Here is a 21,269-nt window from a genome sequence, read left to right on the forward strand (position 1 = left end):
GATGCCGCCCCGCCGGTGCCAGCGCCGCCGCCGCGGACGGCGGCACCGGGACGCCCCGCGCCGGGGATGGCCCTGCCCCGCCGCCAGCCGCGGGGGCGGCCGCGCCGCGCTGCCCCGAGCCGCCCTCGCCTCCTCTCCCCTCCTCTCCCCTCCCCGCCGCTCCCCCGGGGCCGCCCCGGCGGGCAACGGCGCGGCCGGGCCCGGGAGCGGCTCCGCGGGGCGCCGGGAGGGAGCCGTGGGTAAAGGCCCCCCCGGCGGAGCGGGACCCCCAGGCGGGGGGGAGCCCGCCCGCAGAGCGCATCCGCGGCCCGGGGGGAGCCCGGGCCTGCCCCGAGCCCCGGCGCACCGGGCCCGGTTAGGTGGGACCCCCGGGGCAGCCGGGCCCCCGGGGCAGCCGCGACCTCAGAGCTCACTGGCTCGGTTCGGGGGGTGCTCAGCCGGGCGCTCCGACCTCGGGCCTCCCGGGGAAGCACCCCCAAACCTGGCCCGGGGCTCCTTGCTGACCGCGGGACGTCCCCGCTCCTGTCCCCCACCCGTGGCTTTGGCCAGGTCCCGTGCCCAGCCTGCACCCCCGGGCCCGGCAGGCGGCCGTCCGGCCAGCCCCTGCACGCTGCGGTCCCTGAGGCTGGGCTGGTCCCACCGCACGGCGAGGCAGCAGCACCCTCCAGCAGCCTTCCCCCTTCCAGCCCTCCGCCTGCTGCCTGCACAGCCACTGCCAGAGGTCACACGTGGGAGAAGAGGACCCAAGGCCTCCATTTATTTCTGTTTGTCTTCCCGTAATCCCTCTTCCCCACGTGGGCCTGGCGTGCCTCGCAGAGCACAGCAAAACTGGGCGCTGCGGAGAGCTGGAGCCTGTGCGGGGCAGGGAGGGCCCTGGTGCTCCCCGCATCCTGGGGGCTCCCTGCTGCCAGGAGCAATGGGTCGGCCAGACACCACCGCGGTGGGCACTGGGTCGGCCAGACGCCGCGGTGATGGGCACGCAGAGAGCTGGGGTGGCTGCGGGGCGGTGCGTGAGCCCACCTGCCCGTGGGCAGCCGCCTGCCCTCGCCACCAGAGGAACCGGCCCCAGCCTCGTGTGACCAAGCAGACAGGGAGGGCATCAGGAAAACCGTGTTAATTAGCTTTGTTTCCTCTGAAAACGTTGGCACATCTCCAAGGAATTCAGTGAGGTCACAGGCTGCCATGGCAACAAGAGGGAACGGGCTGGAATTGGGAAGGGTGCTGCCATTTCCAGGCATCCAGAGCCGCTCGCCATGGGACAGGGTGCGGGTGCCCGCTGGGTGCAGGATCAGGCCCGGGAGGGGCAGAGTGGCTGGGAGCAGGGCACCCTCAGCACCTCAGCACCCCGTGCCCGGCCGCCCCTCCAGATGACCGACAGGGCTCTGTCCTCCTGGCCGAGTTCTCCCGGCATTACCCCAGTTGCAGGTGGGTAGAGTCCATCAAGCTCCAGGACCTACCTGCACATCCAACTCTCCTTGGGGGCCAGGGCTCTCCGCTCCTTCTCCTCCAGCCTGGTCACGCAGCTCCCGCGTCCCGCTTCACCACCCGGCCTCTCTGCTTGAGATAAAAATGGGTCAAAGCGTGCAGCTAAAGGCGTTCCCCCATGGCCGGCCCATCCCGCCAACCGAGCGCTGATCCAGGTGAGCCCCAGAGAAGGAACTGAGGCAGCCCCCATCCCTCCTGCCTCCCTGCAGATCGTCACGGGGCCGAGCAGGGCAGCGAGGGCCCTGGCTGTGGGGTCGGGGTCTTGCACAGCTCCTTGTCGCAGAGACCCAGCCCCGGGCAGTGGGGCTGCTTTTGTGCCAGGGGCAGGCAGGCAGGACCTGCTGCTTGCGAAATGGTGCAGTCACGTTCTTCCTGGAATCTGCAAAATCTTAGATCAAATAACTGGGGAGGCAGCACTGCCCACAGCGCCCACACGGCATAAGGATGGAAAGGACGCGCATACCCCACTGAACGCACGGGCAGCAGGGCAGTGTGCCGAGCGAGGTCTCCGCGTCAGCACTCCCAGGCCAGGAGGGACGGGCGCTGCTCAGCAGGGAACGTGCTGCGGGCTTGGCTCTGTCCCCGTGCAGCCAAGCCCCACGCCAGGGGAGCCCAGAGGCAGAGTGGAGCAGCAGAGGAAAAGATGTCCCACGCACTTGGAGCGGCTGGCCCCAGGGACGGGTCTGGGGATGTGGCGGGTCCCCTGCCCGCTGCCCCCTGCCCAACGCCCCACCAGCCCGAGCAGGCTGCTGGGGGAGAGCAGAGCTCCCAGCACCAAGCAGGAGCAGCATTTGGCTGTGGTGGAGCCCACAGCAGGAATGGCAGCTGCCCTGTGTCCCCAGCCACACGTTAATTTAACCCGGACTCCCCTTAGGTGATATGGAGGGTAATGGAAAAAACAGCTGATAGTTTCCAAGGCTGGCGCAGATATGGAAACTGTGATTTCCTAAAACAAAAGGAGGTTTATTTTTTGAGTGTGACGTTTGCTTCGATCGATTCTAAGGCGTTTGCAGTGTGACCCTTGTGCTCTGGGAAAGCGGAGGTGAAGTATTCATCACTTCTCCCACGAGCTGTGCTGCATACAGAGTCAGACCTGCTGCTGATGGCCATGGAGAGACGAGCAGTTTTTCCAGAGTTAAGATTTCTCGTCATTTCCAAGTATTTTAATCGCAACAGCTTCTTCTCTCTCCGTTTAAGTGTTTAATAAACATCAAAGCAGTTCCTATGGGCATCCTTCACAGAGCCCAGGCTTGAGCCCGAGTATAGCTGCGTGCAGCAGCAGCAGTCACTGCAGCAGCGCCACGGGCCCGCTCGCCATGCCCCAAGCAGCCATGGCCCCGTGCAGCCAGCACGGGAACGGGGCACCCGTCCTGCCGTAGTCCCCGCGCTCTCAGGAACGGGAAGGCCAGCAGCAGGGACGCCGTGCTCCCGGCAGCTCCGAGCACGCGGTAACGGGCTCTTGGGGAGAATCCAACAGAGCAGGTGAAGCAGGTGGGGTGACACCAGAGGTGCTGCTGGGCCGGGGGGTGCCAGCTGCCGGCCGAGCACGGAGCCGCCGGTGCAGCACAGCACAGCACGGGGCTCTGCGCGAGCTGCCTGCGCAGGGAGGCAGCAGCACTGCAGCACGGGGGCTTGCTCGTTCTTCACGTCCTGCTGTGGCTATGCGGGCAGGTGCGATGCCCGTTGCTGGGTGCCGACTCCAGTGAAACACACGTTCTCTTATTTCCATGCCAAAATAATCAGCTGTGTAAAAGGTGGCTCCTGTTGGTTTTAGCCCCTGCTTCCACCTTTTGCATTAGCTGGGCTCGCGTTGACTCAGCTGATGGCAGATGCTCTTATATGCCAGCATCCTCCTAATCAGTTCAGTTCCCTCACAGTCTCCTCCCTCTTTCAAGCCTGAATGTAGGAAATCACTTGTTAATCTAAGCACCCAGCTGTAGCAGGGTAGGCAGGACGGGGTGCCGGGGGCTCGCTGCCCGCTCGCTCAGTAACGTCTCGGTGTGAACGCACTCACTGCAGGGCTGGCTCTGGCAGCTGCCTCGCCTGGCGGGGGGGTGAGATGCCCCGGGAGGAGCCCCCAGGACCAGCACCGGGGTCCTCTCGCCAGGTGCCAGCGTGGACCGCAGCGAGCAGTTGCACCTTCACCAGGGGTGGGATGGAGCTGGCATGCTGTGAGCACACCTCGGCTCCTCCTGTGCCCCAGCAGCTCCTGCGGCAGTCAGGCTTCCTGCCTGTAGCCCTCCTGTCTCCTTTCTCCTGGGATTTCAGATTCCCACTGGCACCTTGGGTGCAAGATACCTCTCATGGGCTGAGGATGCTGAAGCAAAATGTGCACAAGAAAAAAACACGTCCTCCCCAGCTGCCCCCCTGCTGCTGGGTGCTGGGGGAGCTGGTGCTCATCAGCTGCTCCCATATACCCCACGCAGTGCTCCTGGGACCAGAGGGGCAGTTGGCAAGTCACAACCAGGGCGCTGCTCAACGAGCTTGAGCCTGAGAGCACTGAGACCAGCAGTGGGAGGCTGTGCTTCCAGTGACAGATCCGCTTCCTTCATTTGGAGCTGGGAGGAAAGTGGGCACTTTTCTATACAGACAGGCTCAGAGGCATCAAGCCCAGGCTGCAGAAGTGGCCGAGGAAACAGGGCAGGTGTTGGCATTTGTGTCGTCAAAACATGTCCCCAGGACACAGCACTGCTCTGAGCTGCTGACTGCCAGGCACACGTTCACGTTCAGTGCTGGGAGTGGGCACTCACTCCGTGCCCCCAGAGCTCCTCTTCTCCCTGCGGCATGTGCACAGAGAGCTTGTACTTGCTAGAGAGGACTCCAAGCGCGTTGGACTCTGCCCAGGCTGGGCTTTCCAAAAGTAATCAGCCCAAGCTGTGTTCAAAGTCAAGTCCGTTGGCTCGGGCTCCCAAATCTTATAAGCAAGCCTGAAAGTCCCACCTTTTGTTGAGCAAGTTGGATCTGCACCTAAACAATCTGGAGGACGGGTGCCTGGGCTGTACGAGCGCGATTTAGCTGCACCAGGCGTGCAGCAGGGACGCTGGCTTTCAAAGTGCTCGTGTGCGGGTCGGGGAGGTCTGAGCTGCTCCTGCACGGCCGGGCTCGGGGAGCCGATCTGCGGGTGCAAGGGCACGGCGCTTTGGTAGCAGGGAGGCACAGCAAAGCAGCTGGTAGTGTAAAGGCAAGCAAGGCTTTTCTGTTCTTAGCTCAGCCGAAAACTTTGAAGGATAGGAATAGTAACTTCGCATTTACTTCCAAGGCGCCCTGGTAGAGCTGACGGTGTACCGGGGCTTCTGGGGACAGGACAAAGCAACCTGATTCGAAACGCGCCCTCAGCTACAGCTCCTCTCAAGTGTGCCCTTGATTTTTATCCGATTCCCCAGCAAAGCTCGAATGCTCTGTCCTTTGTGTTCTTAAAAATATTGCCAGGGCAATGGCAGGACAGAGAAGAGAGTTTCAAAGTGTCAGCAGATATCTGCTATGTCCAAGCAGAGTGCCAGTGCTGCGGGCTGGTGAGCAATGCCCTCTCTGACACACCGGCATCAGCACGTTATTGCAGACAGTTCTCTGCTAATTGGCCCCATCCAGCGTTTCATTTTGGCAGAGCGGGTGCATGTCGCTGGCATCATGCATTTAACCTTGCCCGACAGAGGTGGCCCCAGGGCAGAGATAAAGCCTGGCTCGTGGGGACGCTGGGGGGGGGGGGGGGGTTCTCCATGCAGCTCCCCCAGGCTGCAGACGAAGCCGTTGCTCCCCAATGGCATTGATCTGCAGGCACGGGCAGACTCCTCGCAAAGAGGCTGGAAGCAAATGCTTGTGGAAATGCCAAAGAGCTGCTTCACGTGTGCCGCCGTTCTGTAAGCCACCCCTCCTCGTTGTACACGTTTTCCTCCTGCTTAGCCACTGTGCTTGCCGTAACCTACTGCGCCTCCAGCTCGCTCCTTCGGGCGGCGGCTGATGGACAGGCTACAGGACAGGGCACCTCCAGTCGCCGTGAAATATCGACTTTCAATCTGTAATACTCCCCACGCCTGGAAATAAACAATAGGAGGAACACAGATTTGCCAAGTGATTTACGTGGGAAAAGCATCTTCTCCTCCGTGTTATAAATCCCTCAGTAGCAACTGGGTTCAAAAGCAAAGGCTTCTGGAAACCTCCCAGGCACTTCATCTGTTTTGAATGGCCAGTGAAACCAGAGAATAAGCGCTGTGGGGAGAGGTTCTCCACAAGCACAATGGAGCTAGTATCAACCTCCTACCTTTCCTGCAAGGCAACTCATAATATTATGTAAAAATGCAAATAATGTCCACGCAAAGCTGTAGAGCCATAAGTGCCCAGAACAGAGCTCCAGTGAGGAATAACCCGTAGCTTCTGGACGTGTGAATCACGGATACAAACAGTTTGGTTTACAAGCATTTACAATGCAATGTGTGTTCAGTGGCCGTAAAGGGCCCTTTACGCCCTGTCTGTGCTGTGCTGTGTTAACAAGCATTTTGCCAGGAGGGCAATCAAGACGAACCTTGGCAATTTCACTCGCTATTTGCGAACATTTAAAGGGTTTGCAAATCTGAGACGTGGGTTAGAGATGCCCGTGGACTCCTTGGCTGAAGAACGCCAGGAGGTATTGGGAAACCATTGCCCTCCTGGGGCACAGGAGGGGCGTGAACTCGGGTACGGCGGTGGAGCGTGTGTTAGTGCTTTGTGTGTGCCGAGGGACGGGGACAGGGACTGGGACGGGGACAGGGACTGGGACAGGGACAGAAAGGTGCTGGGGCAGCAGCACAGAGCCTGGAGCTGGGGACAGCCCTGGCCTGGGCACAGGGCTGGTGCCACGCAGGGCTCCCCAGCTGCACCCCAGTGGTCCCAGTTGCCTGATGGAGTGGGGAGAGGAGGGCAATTTGCCCCAGAAAGCCGTCATCCCGCACCTTCATCAACACCCCTTCCTCATCTTCCCAGGTTCTGCCTTTCTCCTTCCTTCTGCCAGCACCCTGAGCTCAGCCAGCAGAGCTGCAGCCTCCCTGGCCAAATCCTGCCCCCCGCCAGCCTCTCACACCAAAGGAAAGCACAGCTCATGGCCTGCCCGGCACCCGGGGCCGTGCGTGCCTTGGGGACACTCTGCTGTCACCCTGGGAGCGTGCAGGGCTCCCGGGGGACGAGGCAGCAGCACACCCCGCAGCAGCAGCAGCGTGTGCGCAGAGCAGCCCCTGCCCTTTCCCGCTGCACGCCCGCTGCTCCCACGTCCCTGTGATCCGCAGACTTCCCTCTGCCCACACACCAGATCGTTCCCGGTGCCAAGGACCTGCGTGCAGCCGGTGCCTTGGGTGGCATCATTGTCTTGGAAACAGCTCGGCGACACGCACAGCACAGGCTTGGTGTGCACATGGCTCCGAGCGAGCGGCTCTCGGCAGCGAGGAGTCTGAAATAACTCGGTAGAGGAGGAAACGCGAGATGCTCCAAGAGGTGCCGCGGCGTGCCAGGCTGGAACGGTTTCATCACCAAGTGCTCTCCCATCTAGTGGCTAAAATAGAAATTGTTGGTGCAGCCCGGGGCTGGGGTGAGCTGCCTCCCCTCCGGCCGCCCCGACACGCCGCCTCCTGGTCCCGCAGCGCGGGGGCTCGGGTCCTGCCCCCCCCCCCCCGGCACCCACCACCAGCACCCGGCCGAGCAGACGGCAGAGAGACATTTGCGAGAAGTGCTGAGGGGGAGAGGGATGGATAAATCGGGGCTGCTCCCCGCACAAGGATGCTGTGAGTTCATTAGGCTAATTTGTCACTTAGAACTAACCCACGTGCACCGGGTGTCAAAAAGGGGCTGGCTGCACGTGACCCATGGGTGCCAGGGAGTCAGCCACGCTGTGGAAATCATGTGTTTGTTGACGTTTTTTAAATGGAAAGCTTAAGAACTGTTATTATGCTGTGCAAAATTATTTCAGCAGCCCTTTGAACTGCTAAGCTATTCTCTGGGAATCTCAGCGCCGGGGATGACAATGTGGTAATTTATGCCAGCATCTCTCGCTCACTTTCAGAGCACGCAGAGAGGGCTGCTGGCACAGCTCCTCGCTCCTCTTTATGCAGTGCTTGGATGCCAGCTTCTTCACCTGAAATACGGGGGAGAAAAGAGCTGCCTTCCGTATTGCACGGAGTAAAGACCCGCTTGGGGCCCTTCCCCTGCTGAAAGGGAGCGGGGGGCCGAGCAGCAGGGGGCACGGTGTGGGTTTTTGCATCGGGGACCTGCATTTGCAGGGAGCCACCGAGCCCCGCGGGGCCCTGCCAGCACCAAAGCAGATGAAGCAGGCAGCGAGTATAATTACAGAGCCTGGAAAAGACACGGCAGCTTCCCGCGCTGATGGAGCCTTCCCAGCGCCGGCAGGAGCTCCAGGAATTACAGCTCTGCACTAGAAATTGCTGCAGGGTGGGGGCTGGCAGGGCCCAGAGCTCCCCCCGACCACCAGCCCTGCTCGGGCCCTGCTCTCCGCAGGGTGCTGGTGGCAGCTCAGCCCCGCGCCGCCCCGAGCCTCCCAGCAGGGCACGGCAAGGGCAGCGCCAACCAGACCGCGGGGCTGCTTGCCTCCTCTCCTGGCTCAAGCACTCTGGCAGGGATTTGCTGTCTCCACAGATCTTTTTGCTGACCCGGGAAGCTACAGTCTTTTTCGGATAGCTGAGAACCCCCAGCACAGTCCCAGCCGAAGCGTGGCCGGGCAGCACAGCGCCCGCTGTGCCACCATGCCACTGCGATTGTCCCTGCCCCTCTAGTGCTCCGAGGGCTGCAGCACATCGCCCTGCACTGAGTGCTCTGGCCATGACCATCAGCTCGGGGACCCACAGGGCAGTTACTTCCCTGGCGTGCTTTGGGGAGGTCGGTGCGGCCCGTGGCCACTGGCACCCCGGGGACACAGCCTGGGGGGCATCCGGTGCTGTGGAGCTGCTCTGTTCACCCCCCTCCACCCAGCCGTGGACGTCCCCCTGCCACGCTGCACCGCTGGGACGATGGCACAGCACCTACACAGCCCGGCACAGGCACCCGAGGTACGCAGTGCTGGAAACTGGCACCGCCTGCCTGGCAGATGCTCCGAGATGCTGATCGTCAGCCCCTGGCTGTTGCACGCACCAGCGGCTGCTCCTCGCACAGGAGGGTTCACATCGCCCATGGCCCAGGGAATAAATCCCTGGTTTGCAATCAGATAACGCGAACCATCGCTACTCACGGTGAGCCCCCGGGGGAGCAGCAGCCGCAGCCGGGGGGCCGTGTCCCTGGGGGGGCCAGGGCTGGCACTGCCAGCACCACGCCGGCGGGGGCACAAACCCTGCTGCTGCCGAGCTCCCCCAGCTGCCTGGCACGGCTCGCTGCTGCACATACAGCAGTGGTTTGGTAACCGAATGTTATTTTTAGGCATTTCTGAGACAAACCGCAGTGTTTTACAAGCATCTCCGAATGTACCACAGCTAAAATGCATTTTGTATTTTCGTGTGATCCTGTACTTCACCGGCCATGTGGCAATATTCGCCACACGACAGACGCAAGGACACTGAAACCTCCCCTGAAAATCACAGCTGCAGACGTTTAAAGCCACCTCCAGTCCCCACAGGTACGGGGTGTTCTCAGGTGCACCCCCACCCGCCCCGTGTCCGAGTTCAGGACTCGACCCTGGACGGGCACCCTGCGCCCTGCAGCGCTCCCGGCCGCCGTGCCAGCAGAGCAGGAGCCGGGCTGTGCCGCGGTCACCCAGCCCCGCACGGGTCCGTCCCCTGGGCACCCCCAGGGGAGCGCCCGCATGCCTCGGGGAGCCCCTAGGCAGGGCCACGACCCCCCCGGTTTTGGCCGGGGAGGGGGAGGCCTCGTGGCAGACGTTATCCTCCCCCCGGCCCATCCTGGCACAGACGCATTGAGCTGCTGTTGGCAGCGCTGAGCCTCTGTCAAACCTCCCACGGGCACAGGATTGCATTTTACGGAGTTGCCTCATCTGCGGGAGTCTACGGGCTCCGTCGTGTATCAGAGCCCATGAGGACCTGCAGGAGAGGGACGGCTGAGAGGAAAATAGCCAAAACTGTGGGCTGAACCAGGGCGTTTTCCCCATTTGGAGAACAGGCAGAAGAAGTAGAAGTACTTAATAATATTTACTGCTGATTTCCCGGTCCGTTTACTCCCTGCACACTGCACAGACACGGTCAGTACTGGGGGACCGCTGGGCATGTCTGACACTTCCCTGCCTGGGGGGAGGCCTCGGCACCCAACAACCCCGCGGTGGTAAAACCTCTACCGGCCACCCTCGGGTGCGCCGCCAGAGCCAGGCTTCAGCAGGCAGCTTCCCCCCCAGCGCTGCTTGCAAGGCACTGCACCCTGCTAGGGCCGGGTGGAAACAGCCCCACTGACCACGCGCTGGCGATGGCGCGAGCTGCTGATGGCAGCTCTGGGAGCAAACGCGGCTGCGCAGCTCCAGCACCCCGCCGCGTCCCGCCAGGGGCAGCAGCAGCAGCACGAGGGGCATCTTCCCCGGCGCCCAGCACCAGCACTGGGCTCCCCAGCAGCAACGGGATGGGAGCAAGCAGAAATCCCCGTTTCTGCTTCTGTGGGAAGTCTCAGACAGTCTGCAGGAAAACCCGTGGATACTCCCAACGCAGCCGGTGAAGCTTTAGTAACTCTTGGGTACGCGCAGCGAGCAGCGCCACGAAAATCGTGCTTTTGTGGTTCAGCTCTGTCAGTAATAGGATGGAGCGTTCTAGACACTTAGATATTTGCTGCATGAGGAGACAGCTCCAGCAAACAAGCACATAACACTCAGGTTATATCAGTCTCCTGCAGAAACCCGGAGCTTGTCCTCCTTCAAGGCCCCTTCACGCCTCCTTCGTGCCTGCCTGGCTGCCACGGATCTGGCAGCGTGGGAGGCCGTTTCCAGGATTCCCCATCGCCCCCCAGTGCACGCACGGCAGCTCTTCCCATCCTGCAGAACGAGGCTAGAGCTGCCCCTCTGCCTCCTGAGCGCACGGCGCGGTGACATTTGCAGAAGGAATAGCTCCGCGTGTTTTCCTTCATTAGGTTTCAGAGTCAACAGTGCGTGGGGGTGAAGCCACCTATCACAGGGGAAAGAAAATTAAGGCTGAAATGTAAGGTGGACCCGAGCTCCCCCGTTCCCTGACCCTCACACCAGGCCAGTATCAGCACTGGGGCCCGCCGGGTGCCCGGGCCCCCCCGGGGTCTGGGTGCCACGGGAGCGCTGGGCGAGGCGGGAGCACAGCCGAGAAGCGCAGCTTCAAATCCTCCCCTGAACTTTGGTCTCCCAAGAAGGAGTGCGCTACTTTCTGTTCTCTAATTAAACTAATATTGCATCTTACTAGCAAAGGAGTAAACAAACAATTAAAGACTTGATGAGGTGTTAAATGTGGCACTTGCAGGAGCAGGGAAGGAGCTGAACGAGGCAGCACGGCCCCGGCTGCGGCAGGGAGCTCGCTGAGCGCGGGGAGCCCCCGGGAAGTGCCTGGGCAAGGGGCGAGCCCTGGGCAGGGTGCGGGCTGGGGGCTCCCCAGGCCCTGCTTTGGGGGTCCTGCCCCCTCCTCCCGTGGGACTGCTGTGCAGGCACCCAGCACTCTGCCAAAACTGCAGCGCTTGTGCCTGCAGGGCCGTGGTCCTGGGCCCTGCGCTCTGCGGTGGCGTGCTGCAGGTCCCAGAGCTGCTCCCAGCGAAAGCCAGTAAATCAGTGCTCATTTCAGTGGCTAGCAATCCCCAAAATAAGATACATATATATAAGGGCTTTTTTTTTTTTTTCCTTCTTTTTTCCAATTTGCTGCTTTCACGGAAGGATAAAGAGGGCTCCAATCCTTCCATGCTCTGAAGAGCACGCCAGACCTTTATTCAGCAATACTAAAAGCGGATCTGGCAAAGTCTATTTTTGACATCCCCCTGGATGCTTTGGAAAACCAAGCTCTGCTCTCACAGCTGGGAGGAAAGAAAACAGCAAAGCTCTGCCCGGATCTCACCAGGCAGTCCTGGCCTGGAGGGCTCGGGGTGCTCTGGGGCATCGCCTGCCCCCTGCTCGGCCCCCAGACCCAGGACAGGCATTTCTCGAGGCTGCTGCAAAACCTCCGATGCGACCCACTCGCGGGGCAGCCCTGCACGCTCAGCAGGGCAGAACTGCTCTCATGCAGGTATCTGAAAATTAAGACCAGGGTGATTCAGCCCCTGACAAGACGGGGTAACAAGCTGCGCTAGTGCCACAAGAGGTTTTGGCAGCCAGGCACCAAGGAGAGGCCCCGAGGCCAGCAGCTGCTGAGCTCAGGCGCGTTTGCTGGTGGCGGCGCAGGAAGGTGCTGGGCAGCGTCTCTGGATCACCTTGGACAGTCTGTGCCGGGGCTGGACACACCGTGCCTGGGCACATAATCCCCAGGGCCACCAGGATTAGCCCAAGAAGCAAGGACAGCATGCTGCTGCTGCAGGTGCTCCCAGGGACAGAGCTGCCAGCTGGGAGCTTGAGGCCAATGTTACCACACATTGTAGCCCATCTCTAATTAAGAATTTAATAACTGAATCCCAGGAAGCAACTAATTACTTATCATTGTGGAGAAACTGTTTCTCCCTGTCTCTCTACCAGCAGACTTACAAGACGATGAAGCGCTCCTGTACCCGCTAAGAAGTGATGGTGCAAGGTGCAGGAGCCACACGTCTGGGTCTGGGTGGGTGAAACAAGCCCTGTAGCAGGCAAAGCTACGGGCCAGACAGCATGGGCAGCTGTGGGCAGGGCACCGGTGTCGTTCGTTAAACTGGTCAGTCCCCCCCCGGGAGCGCTGGCACCCCCGTCACCGAGCGCTCAGCTCTGCGTGAGCTGCTTACGCAGCGGGGGGATTAGCTGCACCAAGGGCACCCAGGGATGCCCACAGCTGCTGGGCAGCCCTCCTGCATCCTTCAAACACCGCTGCAGCCGGAGTGCTCCACAAACAAAGCCAAAGAGCCCAGATGAAGCCAATTGTCTGCAGACATCTGTTTACCGAGAGGAGAGCCCCACTCCCAGAAGCACAGCTCCGTTGCTTCGCACAAACAGCGCCTGCCAGGACGCTGCTGCACCATCCGTGCTGCACGAGGCTTGTGCACAGCACCCTGCTGTGCCCAGGGCAGGGAGCTGGCCAGCTGAAGGACACCCAGCCGCTGAGGCAGGATGCTGGTGCAGGGCCGAGTGGCCCCGAGAAGGAGACATCCAGCAGCTGGGGCCAGATTCCTGCCAGGAGCCTTGTGCACCCCTGGAGAGCAGCAGCACGTGCTGAGCAGAGCAGCCAGTGGCAGGGGGCAGATCCCGAGGTGAGGATCAATTCCCCGTCCCTTCAGGGCAGCCAGGGAGTGCCCCAGGGTCAGGCAAAGTTGCCCCATCACTGCAGCAAACCAGCGTCCCAGAGCAAACACGTCTCCATCAGCAGGGGGTTGATTAGCTGAGAGGGAGGGCAGAGACCTCCTTGCACCCTCATTCTCCTTCCTGGGAAGGCAGCGCTGCGTCAGCCTCAGCCTCATGAACCACCTCTTGCTATAAAAACGACTTTGGAGCTGCAGCACCTGGCGAGGCCCTGCTGTCCCCAGCTCTTGTCTCCTGCCCGAGGGGTCCCACGCAGCCACCGGCACCGAGAGCCGCGCACAGCGCCCGGCAGGGGCCTGTCCCAGGAGCGTGCCCGCGGCCGTGTGCCTGCACACCCGTGTGCACCCCCAGTGCCCTGCTGACCTGCAGCATCCCCCTCGTGCCGAGCCCAACTCCTGCCGTCCCTTGGTTTAGCAGGGGACAAGTCCCACTTCTCACGGCCCCCAGCAGCTTCGCTGAGGCTGTGCCTGCTCGCCTGTGGGCGCAGTGCAGACACTGCTCCTTTCTGCCTCGTTCTCCATGCAGCGTGTCTTTGCAGGCACACACATCGCCCTCACCGCCCCGGGAAGGTGCACAGGAGCGATCTGCCCAAGGTCACACCTGCAGAGAGAGGCCCCCGGTCTCCTTGTCCTCGCTGGGTGTTATTTTAGCTGTGTCTATAAATGGGCACTAACGAGCGCAGACACATGAGCCACGGAGCTCCTCCTGGGACTTGTGGTGAGCCGGATCAAATCTTGCCTGGAGTTCAACAGGGAGAAAATGCAGAGATTCAGCACACATTGCTCACTTCTATTCTACAATAGGATTTGCTGTAACAGGCTCCCATCAGTCACAGAAGAGTGACAGGTTTATTTTTAATCAGATTAAGCATCTGCTGCTGACAGAGCACATCTTGGGCGCAGCCTGGGCACTTTCCAGCCAGCAGTGCCCACGGGGGGATGCGGCAGGAAAACACCAGGGGAGGCAGCGGCTGAACTCAGCTGGCTCCTGAATGCATTTTGAGATCATTTTAGGTCAGAAGCGAGAGCAACGCAGCAGCAGAGGCCGGCTTTGCCCGCACCCTGCCGCGCTCCAGGCCGGCTGGCACCCGCGCCGATGCAGATGCCGGGCTCTGTAGGATGTTTTCACGTTGGTTGCAGAAACAAATAAAACAAAACATTTGCTAATGCAGGGAGATTCTTCTGGATATGGCAAATTCATCAGATGTGATTCATTCCCGTGCTTTCTCTGCAGGACAGGCTGGGATTCGGGGATCATTGGGCTGGAAGGGAACACCGCTCACGGGGACGGGAGCGGCCCAGCGCTGCCCAAACCCTCGCCTGCTTCGGCTCCAGCAGGAGCGGCTGGGCTGCGGCGTCGGGGTCATCCCGAGCACCACTACCAGCAGAGGATCTCTTACAGCCTCGTTAAGTTGTCCTAATGAATCCGGAATAAAACAGGAAACAATTACTAGCCCATTTGTTACATTTCGGTTTCCAGGCACCGGCCTTCCTATGTCATGCTCCTTAGTCCAAGAGGTGTCTGCTGCCAGCGTTTCCCCTCTGACCGACCTCCAGCCGTCCCTGCGAAGGCAAATGGACCCAAGCCTCTGTCTGCAGGTCTCTGGCTCCTCGCCCACCCGCGCCCTTCTGTGCCCAGCACAAAGACGGGCTACCCGGGGGGAGCCCAGTGACCAAACGCCTGGATCTGTCACGTGCAGATTTGGGTAGGAAAAGAGAAATTTTCCTCTATTACAGCTGTATCCATAGCTCACTAAAAATAAGGATTGCTTTTTTTTTTTTTTTTTTTTTTTTGCAGCGGGCGAAAGCTGATGATAAAAATCTCCATGAATACCTCATCAGGCTGCCTACTTTCCCATAGATTTTCTGTCGCAAAGGAAGTGTTTCCAGCAGCCGGCTGGTGCATTGAAACCAGGACTGTGGGGGAACCCAAATCAATTTCATTTGAAAGAGGGATTTTTCTACTAAATCCTATTATTCCCGATAGCATCATAGAGCCACGAGCCCCACTGGCGGTGGGAGTGATGCTTTTCCCCCAAGACACAGAGCAGGGACGCAGGACCAGGGCAGGATGCGTGCCGGGCATCCCAGCGGGGTCAGAGCACTGCAGCTGGGCAGAAATACAGCAATGAAGGCTCGGCTCCAAAGGTACGGAAAGCAACTGCAAGGATGCCAGAGGCTTCGCGAGCTGGGGCATTGCCGGTGGGACCGGAGAGGGCCCCCTGCCACGAGCTCTTCTCTGATCTGCTGGCTCTGGTGCCATCAGGGGCCACCTCCACCTGCCCAGGGCCAGTTGCTGCCCGGGGCTCTGTAGGGGCAGCCTTGGCACATCCCAGCCCCACGTCCCCGCTGCGGGTCACGGCTCTGCAGCAGCTCCTGATAGAGGGGACCCACCAAGGGGGAAGGAAGAGGTTTTGTTCCTGGAATAAGCCCTGAAGAATGGCATCGTTACTGCCTTGCGTCTGCCTGTGCAGACATTGAATCATAAAGCGAGCTGGCATTTAGAGCAGCTGGGTTCTTCTAAGCCAAAATATTGTTCAGCCCTAGCAGGAGAAGCCCAAAGCTGATTTACGACCCCACGGGAGGGTGTGAAGGAGGCTCTTCCAGAGGCACAGCGGCCACACCAGCACCCCCCATCAGTGAGGCAGAAGCTCTGCGGTGGGGTTGGGGGGGGGGTGGCCCTGGGGGTGCCTCCTTGCCCCGTGTGGCCTGATGGGGGCTGGAGGTGGGTGCAGCCCGGCTGGTGCCCTGCATTAAGAGGGGACCAAGGTGACAACCCTGGCGGTGGCTCCTGGGGGGGCTGTTCTCCTGCCCCACGGTCACACCAGACACCATTTAACATGGGGTGACGCCCCCCCAGCAGTAAGAGCACAGGAGGCCCCTGCCCACAAGAGCTGCGTGGCAGGAGCAGGGACAGAGACGGCACCTCCGGCACGACGGCTCGCACAGGGAACGACCCCATCGCCCCAGCCCAGGGCTGGCAAACCACACTGCCTTCCCCACGTGGGATACGGGTTTCCAGCCCCACTGTTAGGTGCTTTCTGCCTTTCAGTGACCCGCAGAGCTGCCTCCTGCCCTAAGCCCTGTCCCCAGGCTGTCCCTGTGGGCAGGGATACAGCCGCTGCTTCTCCAGCTCCCAGTTGTTCTGCCCAGGCTGAGGCCCTGCTCCGGGGTTTTCTAACTTCAAGAGGTTTTTGTGGGTCTTTCCCAAACCACTTCCCAATCATGGGTATCCTTCCTGAAGCAGAGACGCACAAAATTAGACCTGCTTTCCAATAATAGACTCAACGCCATACCCTCCTCCAGCCTTTTTCATAACACCACTGCTTGCACACGCGGGGCTGCATCAGCTCTTATCAGCGGCGTTACGCAGAGCAACAGAGTTCGCTGCTCCCCACAGCCTCGGGAAGCCTTTAAATGACTGCTTTCCAGAGCGCAGCCCACTATCAGGTCTTCTTTGTTTCCAGGTGCCTGGCTTTATACTCCTCCAAATCAAAACATATGTTCGAGCAGCCCAGCTATTGTGCAACCCAGATCACCCCACCAGCATTTACATAACCTGCAAGCTTCAGTAGCAGTGATTTGTTTCCCTCTAAATTGCTCATAAAAAAAAAATAATAATGAAACATACTGATTGCTGCAAGCAGACACTTCCCCCAGGGCATTGATTCGTCGCTTGCAATTGCTTTAGCAGGTAGCAAATTTTAGCTTGCCCTAATGCAGAAACCTTATGAACCATTAGCATCGCATGCAGACGTAAGAAATGCTGTGATCGCTCAGGTCTGGTGAGGCTATATTGGGATACAGAGAGCAGAAATCACCTCAGACAGAAACCCACTGTTTTTCCTGTTTGCCTTACATATAAAGAGGAACTCCAGGCGACAGATAGGTATCCCCACAGGAAGCACCAGCACTCAGCATCGGCAGTCGCTGAGCAGCCCCACAGACAACACGCAGAGCCCATGAAGACCTGCCCAGCACAAGCCAAGCAGCACTTCTCCCCCTCCTATATTTTTACTTCAGAAAATGACCCAGAAACACCCACACCAGGGCTGCCTGCACTTCCCATTTATGTAGCTCAGTGCACCTGGTAGCTGCTAATGAGGGATAATTAGCCTTCAGCTCCCTCCTGCCGCTTCCCAAGGAGCAGTTCTGCTCCCCCGGCCCCCAGGCTGGCTTTTTCCCTGCCCTGGCCGCTGCTGGGAGCAGGAGCAGTGCTGTGCAGGGTGCCCAGCCGCAGCTGCGCGGGCCGAGGGGCCGTTTGCGGGGCTCCCAGCTGGAAGGGGCAGCCGCGGGCTGTGCTCCTCCAGCACAGCGCTCCTGGCCTCGGGCCTCTCCCCCAGCACCTCCTACCCCTGTCGCAGGGTTTGCTGCCTGCTCCCAGCCCTTGTGAGGGGACGGCCAGGCTGGGACTGGCGTGGGAGCGTCCGTGCCAGCGGTGCCACGCACCCAAACCGGCCTCGTCCCCCTGTGCCAGCACCTCTGCCAGTGTGGGACGAGGGGCTGGGGGCCTGTGCAAGCCCCACTGCTGCACGTCCTGTCTGGGACCGTCCCATCCCTGCAGGACAAGGCTGGGCGCTGGGTGGGAGCAGAGCCCAGCCGGGGGGGTTTGTTGCCAAGCCTTGTCCCCCAGGCTGCTCAGCTTCAGGTGCGAGGGAAGGAAAAATAAAGCCCAGTCCCATTAAATGGAGGGTTTCAAACGTCCCAGCACAACAGGGACCGAAGGGCTGGAGGGGAAGGGACCGAGGGCTGACGAGGGGGTTTGGATAGCAGCAGCACAGCAGCCCGGGAGCATTTGAAGTGCAGCTTCTCCTCGCTCCAGGGGAAATGTTTTACACGGATGCATATTGCAGCACATCAGAGATTATTATTTAGTACATGAATTAATTCTAAAGAAGCTAAACATCAAGCAATCTTTGAAAATTTCACATTTCATGTGTTTTAGGTGTTCAGAATAGTGATATAATGACTGCAAACCCTCCCATTGCTTATGACTATAGGCAAGGAACAAAGCTAACATGTGGGTATCCAAGAGCTCCCTCTGTGCCTGGAACCACACGGACAATCCAGATTTCCGCTATTTCAAAGCCAATTTTGTTATTACAGCATAGATTTTTTTTTAAGCTGGTCTGCTCATAATGGTATGAAACCAGAAAAAGTAGGAATTCCTGCACTGAGAAACAGCAGGAAAAATACAGTATAAAGGCATAAGGTTTTGCCTGGCAGTGAAATAAGTGAGTTTCAAATGTCAAGCCTGCTGAGTTCTGCTGCATACGAAAGAGCCCTTCCAAGCTGTCTGAGATGTCACAAATGTTGGATTTTGTCTCTCTGTTCCAACTGACTTCAGTAAATGGCAAAAATGCCTCTAAAATACAGCAATTGGCAGTATTGGCTGCACAAATAAATAAGCTTGTCATCATTTTATTTTTTTTCCATTTTCTAAGTTAAAAATCTTCTTGCTGCCAAATGCTACCCGTTGGACTGATCTGTGTGTATGCACAATTAGCAGGAACAACGGGACTGGAACAGAACCGGGGGAGGTGTAAATATGACCTCTGCATTTCTGCACCTTGGCTAATTAAAATGCATTAAAAAAAATAACCAAGACATGAGCAAAGCAAATATCTAGAGAGAAACTGGGTCTGGGACAGGGCCCCGCTGCCCATCAGAGTGCATTACCAGCAAGCAGGGGGTGCAGGGACCTCTGGCTGCCCAAATGCCCTGAACTTGCAGGCGCAGCACCAGGCGCGCATGTCCCTGCGTGGAGAGGACAGGTCCCCCAGGGGACACCTCCGCCAGCAGCTCCTCCTCCCGGCTGCGTGCTGGAGGCACTGGCACCCGGGCTGGGGTCCCCACTCATCCCAGGCCACAACTTTCCTTGTGGTCCTGGAAGCGGCCGGACAGACCCAGGGGCTGCGTGGGGCAGGGAGGGGGCTCCGTCACCCGACGGGGTCTGCTCAGCCTTCAGCCCAGCTGCTTCGGAGCCGGGAGCGTGGCAGGGCTGGGGACGGGGGCTGCCAGGGCTGCACGGCCACGCAGGGGCCATGCCAGTGGCTCCCCTGACGGAACAAGAAGAGCAGACAGGGACAAGAGCAACTGCGGGTCATCGTTGTGCTGGGGTCAGGTACGTGGTTGGTTGTAGAGCACCAAAACGGTGCAAATACGCCGTGCAGCTTGCAAAGGCAATAATATATTTAGCTTGTCTCTGCCACAAAAAGACTACCATGGATTCAGGACAGCGTTTTGGATCGCATTTACATTTGCTAATTTAGCAAGGGCCTGTCAAAGCCATTTATCTCAATGTTGACTGTTGTCGTAGAAGCTTGTTAGCAAGTTGTCAGAGCAGATATTGCTGTTGAATCTGAATAACAGATCAGGTGTCAATTGCTGCAGAGCTGTTTGTTTAGGGGCTGGATTTAGAAATTCAGCCGAAAGAGAAGGAGCTGTGTCTGTAATAAGAACGTTATGATGTCCGTACTCCACGAGGTTTTGCAATTACAGCACATAATTTTACAAAGCTGCTGCTTCAGAAGTTACGTGCAACGCTTGCACCAGGACAACGTTACTCCGCAACAGGGGGTTACTCCCAAGTCTGGGGGGGGTGCTCACAGTCAGAAAACAACTGGAAAAGCGTGGGGTGAGAGCCCGTACCCCTGCTCGGTGTGGGCTGCCCAGGACCTGGCAAGGGATGGGGCCAGCACCAGCCGTTGCTGCCAGCACCTGGGGTCCTCTGCCCTCCACAGGGAGCAAGCCAAGCTCCAATGCTCAGCGAAATGCCTCATTTTGCTGCTGGCCCACCCTGAGGGATATTTCTTCCACAGGTACAGCATGGGCTGCATCAGCAGCAGGGCCGGAGCTGGGCAAAACCAGCCAGCGCTTCAGGAACCAACCCAGCGAGGACAGGGGACATGGGGGTGACCAAGGGGAGAGCTGGCTGCAGTACGTACAGCAGGGGCGCACGGGGAAGGGGCTGTCTGGGGGCTCGGAGGGGCGTCCCACCCGCCTGCAGTGCGAGGGCAGGGCACGGTGATGGACAGGGAACACGCAGAAGCGATACGAGGAGAGGCTTCGCCCGCAGGAGGTAAAAATAAAACTGCCCAGCACGGGCACGGAGGAAGGTGAGGGCTGTACGACCAAGGGGACTGGTGTCCCCCAGGCACCCAGCACACCCAGGAGCTCCCCAGCGGGGGTCTGCAGCCTCCCACAGCCCCAGAGCGGATCCAACCCAGCCCCGCTCTCCGCGAGGAGCGGCGCAGCGTCGCAGGGCTTGGCTCCCAGTCAGACGTGATTCAGCGCGGTAACATTTCCCAGGGCCTCGCCGAGATGGGCACGTGGGCGAGGGGCAGCTGGCACCGCCGGCGCTGGGGGAGGCGGGCAGGGAGGACGTGCTGGTGGGAAAAAAGGGACGAGCCTGGCGCAGGTGGCTCCGGCCAGACCAGGAGCCCAGCGGGCTGCAACACCCAGCACGGCTCAGCCCTGCCAGGGCACCAATGCTGCCGGGACGGGCCCTGGCACCCCCTGCTGTTTGGAGGTAGCTGCAGCCATAAAAGAAAAACCCGTAGCAGAAATCCCTGCTGAGACCAGACCGGGCACACGGCCGTCCGTGCCCACCCCTGCACGCTCAGGGCAGCAGCGGCGCAGGGCGCAGAGCGATGCACAGCGCTGGTTCCACCCGCACTGCTGCGGCACTGAGCACACCTGCGTGTGTCCAACAAACCGGGGGCGTTCACTTGGGTCCCAAGCATCAAGAACAGGAACAAGAAATAATGAGGGCTGGAAGTCAGCAATGTGAACATTGAACATGGAACAGCCACTGCACCACTGCCCAGCCCTCACTGTCAGGAGGAGTTTTACATTTAAACCTGTAAAAACGTGGGGCTCTTCTAGGGTTTGTTTCCATTCCATTCTCCCAGGTTTTCTTTAGCCACAGCCCCTCAGCCCCTGGCACTCCCTCTCGCCGGGCTGGGGATGCCCTGTGGCACCCTTCGTCTTCATGTACGTGGGGCCAGGCCCCCTCCCAGGCAGCCGGAGCACGAGCCCAGTGCCCGGCCCTCGGGAAAAGCCCTGGTGAGGCACTGACCCTGAGCCCTGGCCCCACAGGAGGCACTGCCCTGGCCCCCACCGCCCGCGCTCCTCCTTTTTTCCCCTTTTGCAGCTTTGTAATATAAGTGGTGAATGTAAAACAAAAAAAAAATCATGATCTAATTAGCAGCCTTCAGCTACAGCATTGAATTAGCAAAAAATAGTGAAAGTGGGTTTAATTAAAACTGTTGCTGGAAGAGAATTTTGATTAACTGATGTAATGCATTAAAATTGCAAATCCCAGAAGCTTAAGTGACAGATAAAATAGCGCAAATGGTTTACAAATTAATTTACTTTTTTTGAAAACAAGCATGCTGCATATTATTAAAAATTAATTAGTCCTAGAGTGAAGATCTCACAAAGGTTGGAGT

General features: G+C 59.3%; 1 long non-coding RNA gene across 2 annotated transcripts in view; it reads right to left on the bottom strand.

Moving 5' to 3' along the window:
- Positions 1-8,101: 8,101 nt before the first annotated feature.
- LOC308176208 overlaps positions 8,102-21,269 on the bottom strand; it is a 47,299-nt gene continuing 34,131 nt past the window's right edge. The window contains exons 4-6 of one of the 2 annotated variants that reach the window (XR_013938142.1): positions 16,676-20,204; positions 13,418-13,555; positions 8,102-12,940 (exon numbers count right to left, since the gene is read on the bottom strand). This is a non-coding gene — a long non-coding RNA (uncharacterized lncRNA). Of the gene's footprint in view, positions 13,556-16,675; positions 20,205-21,269 lie in introns of both variants that reach the window. The other variant, XR_013938143.1, reaches the window with a different exon arrangement.

Source organism: Anser brachyrhynchus (assembly GCF_964034855.1).
Source record: "Anser brachyrhynchus genome assembly, chromosome: 11".
In the NCBI taxonomy this organism is placed as follows: Eukaryota; Metazoa; Chordata; class Aves; order Anseriformes; family Anatidae; genus Anser; species Anser brachyrhynchus.